The 15,417-nt window shown below is 37.8% G+C and overlaps 1 non-coding gene across 1 annotated transcript; it reads right to left on the bottom strand.

Moving 5' to 3' along the window:
- Positions 1-9,531: 9,531 nt before the first annotated feature.
- trnat-cgu lies at positions 9,532-9,603 on the bottom strand. Its single transcript has one exon. It is a non-coding gene; the product is annotated as a tRNA-Thr (tRNA).
- Positions 9,604-15,417: the final 5,814 nt, after the last annotated feature.

The following is a 15,417-nucleotide window of genomic DNA, read 5'->3' as shown; positions in this document are numbered from 1 at the left end:
CAGATGTTTTCGGCAAAGGAAAGCAGAAATGTGTGTTCAAACTCTGAAGCTGCCTGCCTGTGCTGCTTTGGGAATGTGTGTGACTTTGCTTCATTCATGGGGTTAAAATAAACAGTTGGAAATCTAGAGAGTTAATGCACAAACTGAGGTTAACATGTTCTCTATTTTTGAACTACCGTGACACACCCGTCTTTCATTTTCTCTGCCTGATTCACGAACGTTTCCATAACATATAGGTGAAAACTCACACATGTAAATTGCCTTTTAAGGTTTTGATAGAATCACACCATAGTGAGAGATGGTTGTGCTTAAAACAGCTTTTCCATGAGAACTACAGAAACATTACAGCCACAAATAGCTATTATCTGATGTCCTTAATATGACGCAGTTTGCTCTTTCCTCCCTGTGCAGACCAAGACAAACATTTTGCAGGGTGCCTCAGAATAATGTCAACAGACCAGTTTAACATCACCTGCGTGAAAAGAGCGGCAGTTTAAGTATCTGACTGGTTCTGACAAAAATACTTTTCTTGGTGCATACTCAAACAATGAGAGAGCATCGAAAATGAACTCCCTTTTTTTAGATCTGAACAAAAAAAAAGAGCTTGTTTTGAAGTTCCTAGAATCACGTGTCCTGTCAATGACTGTGGATGATTTTCTAGCCGTAAATGACTATTTCAGTCCACCACAGTTGGTTTTGGGGTTAACCCCGCAGGAACCTCCCTTGGATCATTTTGGTTAGAAAAGCCACTGTTAAGCAAAAACCTCCATTTCCCTCTGTCACACCCAGTAAACAGTCTCAAAGTCTTCACAGATGCTATCACACAAACTGGCAGACCCACTCTCGCTGTGAGTTCACACAGTGTCTGTTCTTTAGTGAATGCACCGCTCACGTATGTGAGGATTGAAACAGGAGATGATGCTGCAGAGCTGTGTCTAAAGTCCAGGACTGGAAATGAGAATCTGAGTCATGGCCCACAAACACTTGCTTAATTGTGTCCAGCCTTCAGTAAATAGGAGCCCTAATGTTGTAAAATTCATTTCAAGACAGTCTGGCTGCAGACCGTATATCTCAAACAACCCCCTCTCATAGACTGATCAGGTATTGCCAGTACATTTCCAGTCTTAGATTATTTTTTTTAAAGAAAACTTTATTTATGAACAAAGCCTGGCTGTTACATTCATGAAATAACCACATTGTAAACTTTACAACATTTCATAAATAATACAGCGAAAAGGTCAAAGGAAGTAAATTCTCGAGCATTGGCTCACTTTGGCTTTGTTAGCTTTAACTAAAGCTAACATAGCTATGCTAGCTACATTTGGTAATGTTACTACATAAACCAAAGTAGCTAAGTTAGCAGCGTGAGCTTTATCAAACATAGCTTAAACTAACATAAAAGCTACAGTATGCCAATAAGGCAGCTATGTAGCTTACTTAGCTAATGTTAGCCTCATAGCTTCATATCCATGAGCTGAGTGAGCTTAAGCTTAGCTCTGTTATATATTGCTTGTTACGCAAGCTACTGTGTGTTTGCTATGCTAGAGTGTTTTCATGGAGGACAAGCTTTTTTTCCTGTAGGCTGACTGTTTACTCAGCTTTATTTAATGTTTTGTAATCAGGTTTTGCCAGTACGGTTTTTAACTTTTGGTATCCTTACCATTACTTTAAGCCTTACTCTAACCTAACCAATAGTTTAATCAGATTTAATTTTGAAAGTTTTGGCACGTATGTCCGTTCTGATAGATGCTGCATCTCATAGTAATGGTCTACGACTCATAAAATAAATAAATACATTTCCATTTTTAATAATCAGAAAATACATGATTACAAGTTATTAAGACTCAGAAATAAAAATAAAAAGCACAGCCAAAAGTTTGAACTCATGTCACCTTTTTATAATTTATTTTTGTCTTATGTATGCAGCCAGAGTTACAGTTTAACTGGAGTTGGATTAATTGATAACCCTCCAGTCTATGTTGTTTACTTCCTGATTTTAAGAATTTGTCTGTCTCTTCTGAAACATTAACGCAACTTGGGAAGAGTTTGCTGAGCCACAAAGTGCATTTATTACGGGAATAAATATTCGAAAAGAAAATGTAAGTGTGTTGCAGATGCCTGATCAAAACAGAATGAATTGGCCGTTGCATATTTGTGACTCCACAAAGGGTTTGCATTAAAATTCTTGGTTTATGAAACAAAAAAAAATAAATCTAAATATTTAGGTCTCATGTTGTGGTTGTCGGAGGATTCTAGTGGGCCTTGGAAGATTTTTGGGCCTCAGGTTGGGCCGCAGCATGCAGAATAACTGTTTGTTTAGTGATGCAGCCCTTGCGTAATCTTTTCCCCTGTTCTTTTTAGTTCACAATATTCTAATAAAAACATTAAGGTACATTTCTAATTTTTCAATGAAAGAATGAGGTAGTATATATCAAATAATAGAAAACAACAAAAATGAGTCTTGTTTAAGGCCTTCATGTGAACCCATGGGACTCTATTTCTTTGCAGGTTTAAGGTTTCCTTTTCCTGCTGCCTGCAAGTGACATTGTGCATTGTGTCACTTTACTTTATTGATGACCTCTTAAATAATAGTTTAGGGTTTTGGGTTTCCAATAAGATTTCATTTTGAGGCCGCTGGCACCCCAGAACACCCCCTGGTCACACCCCTGCTCATTTAGACTTAACCCTCTGACTTTAAAGTTGTTAAATTCTATGACACTCCATGGATCTTAAGGTCAGCAAACATAAATCATGTGCACTATGTCCTTCACCAGAGTTGTCAACATGGTTTGTTTCTTTTTCTTTATTTCCCATAAATTATCCTGCATTACTACACAGACTGCACAATTAAATCCCAGCTCCAAACAACTCAGCTGACCTCACATTAACATTTTTGGAGCCGTGTGGCGCTCTTAGGGAATTCCTATGATTGAGGAAATGCTACGAATGTATGACGGGGAGATGTCACAACAAATGAGTGCATTCTTTCATCCTGACGGGCTGGGCTGACAGAACCTGTTCCATGCTAACTGCATTCTTTCATCAACTGTTTGGCTCCCCAAGTCCAAGCCAGATGGCCCAATATGAAGTCTTGGCTTAAACTCCTTAAATCATAAACAATGACAGCCGAGTGTGACTTCTTAGCAGTGAAAGATCTGTTCAACTTAAACACATCAGTTACAGTCACAGACTGAAGGACTTTGGTTTTTATTTGTTCCAATGATTTAAAGGGGTACTACTCCACTAGCTATACTAGGAACCTCAAAAGCTTGAAGTCAGTCAATGAGCTGCATCCCTTGCATATATTGTGTCTCTCTTGGGTTCTGAATACTCTACGCCCACACAAACGAGGGAATCAATGCGTGCACCGCCAACAGTCAATCTGGACCTGCTGCCAAAATACTGCATGTAACAGATTTTCCTTTGTCCTCCTCCTGCTCATTCTTTTCTTTTTCTTCTTTGTGGTTTTATTCTTTGAAGAAGCTTTTTGTTTGTAGGTAGCAGAGGAGAAAATAAAAGAGATTAAAATAAACATGTTGAGATTTGGAACATAAAGATGTTTGAATTGTAATTCAATACTTTTAACTGACGGTTAATGCCAGAATGATTATATGCATTCCTGCATATTCATATTTCTGCACTGTGAGGATGAGAGGCAGAGAGAGACCTATTTTAATCTCATCATTAATGTGTGCTTTACTGGCATATGGCAGAAAAAAAGCCAACACTTCACTAGGGATGTCAAGTGGGAACGCCTCTTCATTTTGTGCAATTTGTCCCACGACCCTTCAAGAGAGCTGAATGGAGATTTCTAGAATCCTAGAGTCACCCATCTTGATGCTAGTTCCCAGAACCCACCATGCCAACATGGAGACATCCTCTACATTACCCTACCACATGACCAACACAACCCAAACAGCAATGCCACCTTCTACAGACCCAGGCTCTGTACATCCAAGCTCCAGGTAGTGACAATGCTGATACTGCCTACCCTAGCACAACTCATGATTGCAACTACAAAAAGAGACTGTTTATAGCACCAACATTACACATATAACTACAAAAAGTACAGAAGAGAAAATTAAGAGACAAGATTAAGGAAAAATTTGGAAGAAAAAGAGAGTTTAGCAATAGAGCTTGAGGTGAGGTGCCCTGACTGGGGCAAGGCTCTACCTCCCCCAACTCCATCATTTCCATGAGGGAAAATAGAAAAGGAAAGAACAGAGTTGAGGGTTTTCCTCAACCATTATTTTTTTTATCTTGAGCCCCAGCTCAAGGCTGCCCATAAGGGTATGTAAAGGGTAGAGCTTTCTGGGGCACAGCTAAATAGGGGGCCCATGGAGGTCAGCAAAATCATGGTCCGTTGTAAAGTTAATCTGGGATAACCATATTTTATATTTAACCTGAATGATAGCACTCTTAAAGCAACAAAATGAATTTTATTTATTCATGCTGGGGTACAGCATAAATTACCTTTGTCAAAATGTAACCCCTTTTCTTAAAACACAATTACTATGTTAACAGTGACTTAACTATTTGGAGAGTAATTTCAGACTTCATAGTTAAGCCATGATGTGCAAAAACATAAGGATGCCACAAAATGAAATTGAATAAACTGAGACAACTTTAAAGAAAGACTGATTAAATAATTGCAGAATTGGCAAAAATTGTTTGAAAGATGTGTAAAAAGGTCAAAAGGGGCAAAAACAGGTTACAACAATGCAAAAAGAGGGAAAAATTGTGAACTGTGGTTAAAACACAGCAAAAATGGGTAAGATTTGGCCAAAATAGGCAAGAAGTGTCAACATGGGGTAAAGAGACAAACATGGGGGAATAATGTCAAAAATGGGTTGAAAGTGACAAAACAGTTGAAAAAGGCTGGACACAAAAGTAAAAATGGGATAAAAATGGCAAAAATTGGTAAAAGATGAGAAATGAGTAAATATTTGTGGCAAAATGGGTGAAAGGTGGTAAAACAGTTGCAAAATGGCCATATACAAGAGTAAAAAAGGGGCTGAAAACTGGCAAAAAAATAAAATGAATGTGGCCAAAATTGAGAAAAAGTGTCAAAAATAGGATAGGAAATGGGTTGAAAAAAATGTTGCAAAAATGGCCAGATACAATAGTGAAATAAAAAAAGATGGTGGGGGCAGGGGCATTTTTAAAAGTAGCACAGATACTGGTAGATAATTTCAACATAAGAAACCAATAATAGCTTGACATATCTTTAAGCTCCAGAATGGAATAACTGTTTTCCAGGACTCTTGCAGGCATGCTGCTGATCTTACATGCACGCATTTATATCATCAATAAATATCCATTCTCTGGGTTTTCCAGGGTCCCGGACAATCCTGTGGGCAGGCCTGCCCAGCTGGCATTATTCTTCTTCATCCAAATCCACTGACTGGCCTGAACTTTCTCATCAGACATCTCCTAAACTGACTTTTGCAAATTCTTTTGAATAACTTTTAATTTCTCTTTAAGACTCAGAGAAAAAACAGATTTGAATTTTCCTCAAGTGAATGCAATAATACTTTTTGTTCTACAGAGAAACACATCAGGCTAATCTTATATAAGATAAGTCAAGTGAACTGGATCATAAATACATGACAAAACAAACAACTTAAAATCAGTCCACCTCCATTGTCATTGACTTACATTCGTTATGAAATGGCAGAAAGCTAAATCTACATATAGATATCTATGATTTTTGCTAACTCTTGGAAAAAAAAGGTTTGTTGAAACATAAAAATCTGTGTTCATAATGAATGTTGAAGCTAACACACAGAAGTGTTGTAATGTTGAATCACAAACATTTTCAAATATCTTCCAAGATAAAAATGAAGATAAAGCTAGATTCTGTCCAACTCTGCAGTGTAAAGAGACATTACTCAGGGATTAAACCTCTAGATAAGGTCTTTGTGGTTGACAGTAAACATGCCCTCATGATTCCCGAGATTCCAGAGGAAATTAATGCGGGTGATTTTTGACCCACTTATGTAAGCTTGGGGTAGTACAAACACTACAGTTTCCTAAGATTCATAAAAGATCATTCAGAGATCTAAATGACCATGACTTCAGAGGTTTGTTTTTTTTCTTGAATCCATAATGAGTCTTTTAATGTAAAAGGCCAGAAAGAAATTTACTTTAAGTGAGAAAAATGCATATTTAAATCAGAGAGTTCCACCAACATCTTTATAGCTGCAGTGCGTGCTGACCACCACAACATTATTTGAATTTGGTGAAGATTCTGCCTAAAATTATCATTTTAAAGCACAAATCCTGGAGAACAGGTGCCTTGAACTCCAAGTTTTTAAATCAATATTTTGAAAACAAAATGCATTTGCAAACATTTGTGATACAAAATGGGCCGTTCTGAAGAGCTCCGTGACTTCATGGTACTATGATGAATGCCACCTTTGCAATAAGACAGTTCGTGAAATATTTCATCCCTGCTGGATACTCCTCAGTCAACTGTAAGTGATATTATTAGAAAGTGGAAGCATTTTGGAACAACAGAAACTCAGCTATGAAATGGAGAACCACGTAAAATCACAGTGCAGAGTGATTTTACGTGGTTAAATGTGGCCAAAAATGGTGATAAGTGCCAAAAATGGGGTAAAGAGGCTAACATGGGAGCATACATGGCAAGTAGTGTATGCTAGAACATACAATGCCAGGCAGCCAAATTCTTTTGTCCATATAGTATGTTATAGTATAGTATGTAGAAATGTCCTTGCTAGGTTTAACATGGAACAATTTGGAGAAGGGACAAGACTCATCCTAAAATTGCATATTGGTTAAATGGGTTTGATTCATAAAATATAGGTTTGTCAGTTATGATTTGGATTTTGCAATCAGCAGGGTGTTTTCTTCTTTAGCCCAGTCTACATGATTCAGAGCAGTCTCTGAGTGCTTGCTATTGCTGTAAATCAAAGCCCGATTCCCTTTAAAAATGCTGAAAATTTCTTAAATAAAACCATAATAAGATAAGCAACAGGTGGCCTGTTAATCTAAATGTTAGCAGCATGTATGACTTATTCTTACTTTTGATCCACAAACTGTTTCAACACAAAATGCACAGCATGGCCTACTTTTTTGTCAAAATGTACTGCAAGCCTGTGAAAAAGGACTTAAGTGGGACAGGCTTTTATTCAGTTTTGTGGTATTCATAACAATGTAAAGGTTTCACTGTGATCCTGTCACTTTACAGAAAGAAGACTCCTGTTTCAAATCCCCCCTTGGATAGATCCTTTCGATGTGGGGTTATCATGTTCTTCCTGTGCATGCATGAGTTCAGCTCCAGCTCCCCTGTGACCCTGTATGGGACCAGTGGTATAGATATAATAGATGGAAAAAAATGTGAGAATTACTTAAATTCCCTAAGGTGTCCACCAGGGGGCTGAGCAATAATTTCCTCAAGTTTTACAGAAAATGCCCTCAGGGTTTTGGAGACAGAATGGGAAGCATAGGAAATATGGTGTCAAATATTTAAAGAATAGTAAGTGAGGTGAAGAAGTTTTAACTTTTGCTTGAAGCGACACCAGGCCAATTAGCTCCACTCTGGGGGATATGTGTGTTTTTGCTAAGGACTGCACATTTCCTGCATTGTGTTGTTCCCTAATTGGAGGGGCAGCTCTGACAGACTCAATAGGGATACATGCTCTCTGTTTTTCTTCCTAAAGCTTTCTCTAAACAGCCCCTCCACCCTGAGCTGCAGAAACGCTGAGAGAAGCAAGTAAAAGTTTGATCATTAAAGCATAAGGAATACAGAAACTTATTCTGTTTATATAAAAAAAACAGCAGCTGTGAAAGGTGAAATTAAATGGGTGTGTCAATTACATCTTTAACCTTATAAAGGCTATGTGACATATACTTGAAAGTACACCCTTACGGCACTCTTTCCTGATTAAAACTGTCTTGTTAAACCAACTTTGAGGAATAGTTATGTCATGTGTTCAAATTTCAAAAGAAGAGAATAAATCCAGGAATCAACAGACAATGAAAAAGTATTACTTATATATATAAGGAGGGGAGGGGGATGTCATTTTTTTGTATTGTTGACACGACTCACAAAGACTCATACAGGTTACCATGGAAACAAGCTGCCGACAGTGCAGCATGAGCATACCAAAGATGTCAATCACAGCAGCCTTGACTGCACAATGCATATGAGTCATTTGTGCTCACATGATCATCCTGCATGTAACCCTGCAGAATTTTGATTTATTGCACAATATTATATTTAATCACAATCAATTTTCCCACCTAGATCACGTTTTCAATTTCCAAAGTATTGATCTATCAGCTTTAGGCTACATTTCAGCTTACAGTGCTGATAATTTGACATAATCCATCAGCAGCTTCATGCTGATCCCTTCCCTCTTCACATTGTGAAACATTTGAATAAGGACCACTTCACCACATGGAACATACAATAATACGCTGCTGCGATGTGAACCTGACATGAATTACCACTGATGCAACATGGAGCGTTACCTAGGAAACAGTGTCATTCTGGAGCATCAGTGTCAATCTGAGCATGAATGATTACTTGTGAAATGTGAAAGTACTGATTGAGGTTTGATTAAACACAACTGTAACAAACATGAAGAAATATTTTTCTACCTTTGCCTTTCAGTCTTACAGGTCCATATTTGGGTATTATCAGCTATTTTCCATGCCTTAGTTATTACCTTGTGTGCCTGGGTTGTGAGATATTTATACCTTAAAATGTAAAAGCTTGTGGTACAGATGGACTGCAGTTGGGCTGCACCCCATGTGTGTAGGTGGCCTAGGCCCAAGTCCAGCCTGTGGCTCCTTTCCCACACATCTCTCCCACAGTCTCTCATCCCTGTTTATCACTCTATCTACTGTAATTCTCTCTAAAATAAAGGCATTAAAACATAAAAATGAATATTTTTTTATTTGACAACATATTTATTTGATCTATGGAAGGCTGAATATATCAGACCCAGAACAAGAGATTCAGCTATTATAAAAACACAAAGGTGTAGTCTGTTATGTTGGGGAATATCATCAACATCAAAGAGTTAGATTGCAGAGTACAATGCTCACTTCAAGTAATAACCATGGCAAGCAGTGGAATTTAAAAAATGTCTCTCTATTTTGCTCTCTTCCGTGGTACTGGGGTCCCTTGCTGTGTATGAATTAAAGCCTTGTTCTTTGTTATTGAAAATAATTTTATATTATTAAATACTGACTTAGACAGGTGTATTTATAAACATCATGTTCCATTTTACTAAGCTTAGTCCATTACATGCTAGGAACCTGAATATTACACACTGCCCCATTAAATGTGTGACTCTCTGAAGGTTGGATTTGTCCCCATGATTACTTGTGCAATATTTGTCTCCTAGTTTTCTATCTCTAGTTAGATATTGAGTGGATACTGCCCCACACACACACACACACACACATCGACGTTATATTTTATTATAGCACCTTAAACTTAAATAACTATAGAATCTTTATCATGGTACTAACGAATGATGTCCATTTCTGTCCAAAAGGCACGGACGGGGTTCGAACCCGCGATCTTCGGTTTACGAGACCGACGCCTTACCACTTGGCCACCGCGCCTGCGCTGAACACGCCATTTTATTCATTTATATTCCATAATTTGAAACATATTTGGTCCTCGTAATATATGTTATAATCGTATAGTAAGCCAGCTGTTCTGCTGCTCTATAACTCACCTTTTCTGTATTTACTGTCAGGCTGAATTACCACCTCCAACATGCCTGAAATGTCAGAGCGGCTTTGTCATACCATGTATTTCTGCAGTTTGGCCACAGAGGGGTGCTGTTGTCTGCCATATCTGAGAAAACATGTCCGTATACTGCAGGTTTTAGCAACCAGAGGTCTCTGCTACTCTGTTCAGAGTTAAGCATCATCAAAGTAGCTGAAAGAAGGTAAGAGCTCTTTCGGTCAGTGTGTTTTTTTACACAGACTTAGTGCTATTGATCGCAGCCAAAGGTGAATCTCCTAAACATTGACTGAAAAAAAGTCTCTTTGCCCAGAAAATGTGTTCTTAGCGCTGTGGTCATGGAGGTTAATGTTGGGTTATGGTGAATAATATATCAAAGAGTATAGTCAACTTTAGACTTGCCCTCTTTGTAAAGTGAATTGACATGGCTTTGGTTATGAATTGTCACTATGCAAATAAAGATTGATTGATTAGTTGACTTACAATTTTCAACTGAAACCAAAATTTCAATTCATTTGGAAATCAAGGTCCCAAAGTCTGGGGAAAGAACTGAGCAGTAGCCTACATAATCCGAGATGCTTGAATTCCAGTGTTTTCAGTTTCCACATGTCAGTGGTGGTTTGAGGAACCATGTCATCTGCTGCTGTTGGTCCACTGGTCTTTATGAAGTCCAGAGTCAACACTGACAGCCGTCTACCAGGAGATTTAGAGCCCTTCATCCAGCTTCCATCTGCTAAGAAGCTTTATGCACTGATTTCCTTTTCAGCAGGACTTGGCACTAGACCATGGTGAAGCCAAAACTACCAGAAACTAGTTTACTAACCATGATATTACTGTGTTTACATGCTACATCACATAGATGTAGTAATTTGTGCAAAAGGAATTCCAACGAAGTACTAAGCATAAATTAGTACAATTTCCAGAGGGTCATCATGTCTGTATTATAAATACTTTTTAAGTTATTTTATTCTGTCAAAGTCTTTTCTGAAATGCAGCTGTGCTTAAGGTTCTCATCCTGCAGGCTTTGTCAGTTCTAAACCAGAGTAAACTATAGAGTTTAACAGACAATTCTAGTAAACCCCTTGCCTAACAAAAGTGTGTAAAAATCCTTTCTCCAGATGAACATCTCTTAAACCAAAGACATGTTCATTGATTTGCACAGGTTGCCACCGTACTTAAAGGACAAACAGTGGAGTGTGTTCAGACCCATAAATACCTGGGAACAGAATGACAAACTGAAGTTTGAGGAAAACTGTGAGGCTGTGTATAAAAAAGGAAACCAGCGCTGGTTTTGCTTGAGAAAATTGTCCTTCCACATTGACCGAATTTTATTAACCTTGTTTATTGTGTTTTTATTGAATCTGTTTAATCTTTTTTCTTGGTGTCATGGTTTGGAAACTTGTCCCTTGAAAAACAAAAACTCTGAACCAGTTGTGAAATGGTCCAGTTGGCTGATTGGAGAGTCCCAGCTTAGCCCCGAGTCTTTGTATACCAGACAGTTACACAGGATAGCTGTGTAATCAAAATATTCCTGCTTTGAGTCCGCAGTGCTAACCACCGGACCGCTGTACTGCCCTCTGAAACTTCATGTAGATTTTTTCAGCAGTTATCTCCAGTGTTGGGTATTATACTTTTAATTTACAAGATTACTGTTATTGGAACTGTGGCTCAGTAGGTAGACTCAGTCATCTCACAATCAGGTTGTGGGTTTGATCCCCGCTCTTACAGTCACATGTCTATATGCCCTTGGGCAATACACTTAACCCCAATTGCTTTGCTGGTTTAAAAGAGAAGACATATGATTTGAATATGGACCAAACAGTCATGTATCATCTTTGTTACTGTTTTTTTTTTAGTACAAACTGGTCTGTCTGTATTGGCAGTATGGTTGCAAGATGTATGAAGAATGCAAGGATGCTCAATAGACATGATCAAAAGTATAAGCATGTAAGGGTGTGGGCAGCTTTACATGAGATTAGATCATTTCACACAGTTGATTTGTGCAAAATGTGCATATGAGGTGAAGGAGCCTTCTTACAGTATTTGAGTTACAGTAGAAAGATTCCTTACTTCAACATCTGACTACAGTACATACATTAACTTACTACTTTGTACGGTAATGGGTTAATTGGTGAAAAATATGCTTATGAGATGAGGCATTTCTTCACAGTGATTTACATTACAGTTAGTGGATTAATTAGCACAGCTATCCATATGAGATGAGGCATTTGTCCACAGTGATTTACATTACAGTTAGTATTATCTATTAGTGCAAATGTGCATGTGAGGTGAGGCATTTTACCACAGTAATGTAAGTTGCAGGTGGGAGATGTGCAAATGCCCATATGAGATGAGTGAGATGCGCTACTGACACTACAGAAGTCAGCAATCATACCGAGGTGAAATCCTCGTGCCAGAGCGGGCTTGAAATCACAATCAGCTTTACCGCCCAACTACACTTACGCAACAAGGAATTTGACTCTGGTTAGCTTTCCTCTCCATGAACAGGAATTATAACCTTGTAAAGCATATGGATACGCCCGTTTCCGTGTTTCTCACTGGCAAATCCATTTTGCAAAGCTCCTGTCTGAACTGTTTGAGCCTGGTTAAAAAGTGACAGGACCAATCAGCGTCGCGGGGCAGTACTTTCAGGCGCAGCAGTGTCGTGATGTAAGCAAGCAGCAACAAGAGGCTGGTACAGTTATGACGGAAGACATTAATGTGAATGCTGCTAAAGTGCCAGTTTTATCAGAAGTTGATGACATGTCTTTGTTAAAAGAAGAACAAAGTGCGGCTCATGGGCCGACTGTGGCCCTTTTCAATAAATATAAGGTTTTTAGTTTTTTTGTGTGTACTTTTTTTCACTAATATCATAAGGACACTCTTTATTATGATAAAATTAGTGTAAAGGTAAAAGGTAAAAAATGGAATTCAAAAAAATTTGAATGGAAAAAATTGAATTTGGAAAAAAAAAAACAGATTCAGTAGGGCCCTAGAGAAGGTGACCATTCATCTGGACAATCCAGTGTAGCACAGCATTGGTCAGTGAATAAAATTATTTGAGCTATTTGACCACTGCAATTGTTTCTCCTTGTGGGATTTGGTGAAGGCTGGCAGAAATACAGCTTTACGCACATCAGCAAGCGTCCCAAGGAGCCTGCACTGAGAGGCACTCTGATGTAATAAAAATCTGGATTTTTTCAAATCTATATAGTGAATACGCCATTTTGAAGTGGTGTCTGAATTCTGAGTGAGCATTGTTATTCATTAGTGAGCTCATTCTATCCCATAATGCATCATGAAAAGTAGTGAACAACCAATGGTTGCTAGTACAGCGATATTTACCATCATGCATCGCGGTTACTGCTCTCAAACATATCAGATGAATGAGAGGTGCACAGGAACACAGATCAAAACATTCAGCACCAGTCCTATCTAACATCTGAAGACCAAGGACTGAGATTTGAGGACTGATGAGCAGAGACACATGAGAGCAGGCTTCCTGGAACTCTTTTTTACTGAAAGTCACGGCCCTTTTAGATATCACTCTCTGATTGGACACTGCTACACAGTGGATGTCAGTGAAACTTCACAACACCAGCAAAGATAAATAATAGAGGCGAAACAGAGCTCATAACAGACGATAAACCAACTCTAAACAGAATATAAACAACTTTTAGTGAGTCAATAACTTCTGGAATGGGATTTCAAAAGAAATAAAATGAAATTAAAAGAGTGAATGACTATGGAGTTTAATATTTGATTTGTTTCCTGATTCACCATCAAACATTAACATATTTAAAGTTCATAAAATCAAAAGAATGAGTTATAAATATTTCCTTTAGTAGTCAGTTATTTCTGTGTTTATTAGATTATGAAGAGAATAAAAGTCTGTAAGAGCTGAAGTCTGTCAATAAGAAACACATTTTAAATCATCATGAGGTCAATAAAGTTTATACCAGTCTGACATTAATGAGTGTCAGATTTGATCATTAACCTTTACATTGAATAATTAGGCTAATAAATTATTTTATTATAAAGTATTTGCTGGTAGAAAGACTCAGCAAGCCATTAAACAAAGGGAGTGAGATGCAGCCATGGTCTTAAAGCTTTTTTCCTTTATTGGTTAAAGGTCAAAAGGTCAGAATAAGGGTATCTAAACTAGATCTAAGCTCATCTGTGTCGTGTCTTCATAATATTTGGGTCTGAAACAGTATGAATAGACTGAGATTGAGCTTGCATAGCTGATAAGAATGAGTATAGGCTTCTTGTAATTCTTTTTCTAAGCAATACAATATGCATGAGGCTTGACTGCAGCAATTCTCTGTCTGTCTTTTCTAAAACATCAAATATGAATGCTCTCCTGCAGGGGGCTTTTTCCCCTTTTTGGGATCAGATATCCTAGAGGCTGTTTGAAAAATGAATAAGACTCACATCCACTGGGAATTAGTTAGCTTTGAAAATCTGAGATGTGGAGTATTCACCTTGACCGGCTTATTGAGAGAAGCGCACAGACCAAAAGAGTGGCTCCCTCAAATAGACCACATAGGTGAGTTAAATTTGGAGCACCTTGAAATCTCTTCTTGTATATGTCTTATTTTTACCATAAAAGTAACACTTCTTAATACCCTTAATTCAACAATGAAAAGATGCAGAATTTGCATGTCCTAAGGTTTTCAAGATGGATTTCTTTCTCTTTTAAATGTTTATCTAGTGCTAAAGAGCTTACAAATGTCTTCATAGCAGCTTACAGCAACATTAACAATTGACTGACTACATTAAATCTGGTCAGTCTGAGGGATTTAAAGTAACTGGGACGGACTCATTTTACTATGCTCTAAGAAATTGATTCATTTTGGGCATTTTTGCCAAGCAATTTCCTGCAGCATCACAACCTAATATATATGTTGCAGTGAGAGATTACATAGATGTAGGGCATATTTGTTCACGTGGGAAACACCAAGCAGCTCACTCCCTCAGAGAATAACAAGTATCACTGCACCGATCTACTTAATAATTTATCGGTGTATTGCTTTGAAAAATCATCTTATTTTTGTGAGAATACTCCTGTGTCCTGATTGTGTGAGAACATTTCTTTGTGTAACAGACATGTTTTTTTTTTTTTTCCTGTACAGAGCTCACCCTTTTGTTATGCAAAAGAAGAATCCGACTGCAGAACATTTTCTATTTTAGATTTCTGATAACTAACCAGAACAGTATACTGCACTAGTCTGGCAGGATTTTTTTGGCCGCTTTATTTTCATTTCTGACTGCTTTGATTTTTATCTCAAAGTACTTCAGTGCATTGTAGACGCCTTCATGTTGTGAAATGTCAAAGACTCAGCGAGGAGATTTCAGGTCAAGATTTTTATCACGTAAAGCAAATCAGATTTATTTTTACAAGTCTGCTTTGCAATGCCGAAAGAAACCAATTTTAAACCTATCATGGCCAATAGAATTTGGCTTTTGGACAAAAAAAATTACCAAAAAAAATGTGTAATGTCAAAGTGAAAACACATTTCCACAAAGTAATGTAAAATTTAAAAATTATGTAAAATAAGTGGCAGCATTTTTTTCACCCCCTTCAAGTCAGTATTTAGTAGATGCACCTTCTGTGTGGATAGGTCTCAGTCTGGCTTGCGCATCTGGACACTGCAATTTTAATCTAATATTCTTTGCAAAACTGC

This window comes from Cheilinus undulatus, linkage group 21, assembly GCF_018320785.1.
Source record: "Cheilinus undulatus linkage group 21, ASM1832078v1, whole genome shotgun sequence".
In the NCBI taxonomy this organism is placed as follows: Eukaryota; Metazoa; Chordata; class Actinopteri; order Labriformes; family Labridae; genus Cheilinus; species Cheilinus undulatus.
Note: the sequence above shows the minus strand (reverse complement) of the source record. Positions and strands in the feature narration are given on the sequence as shown.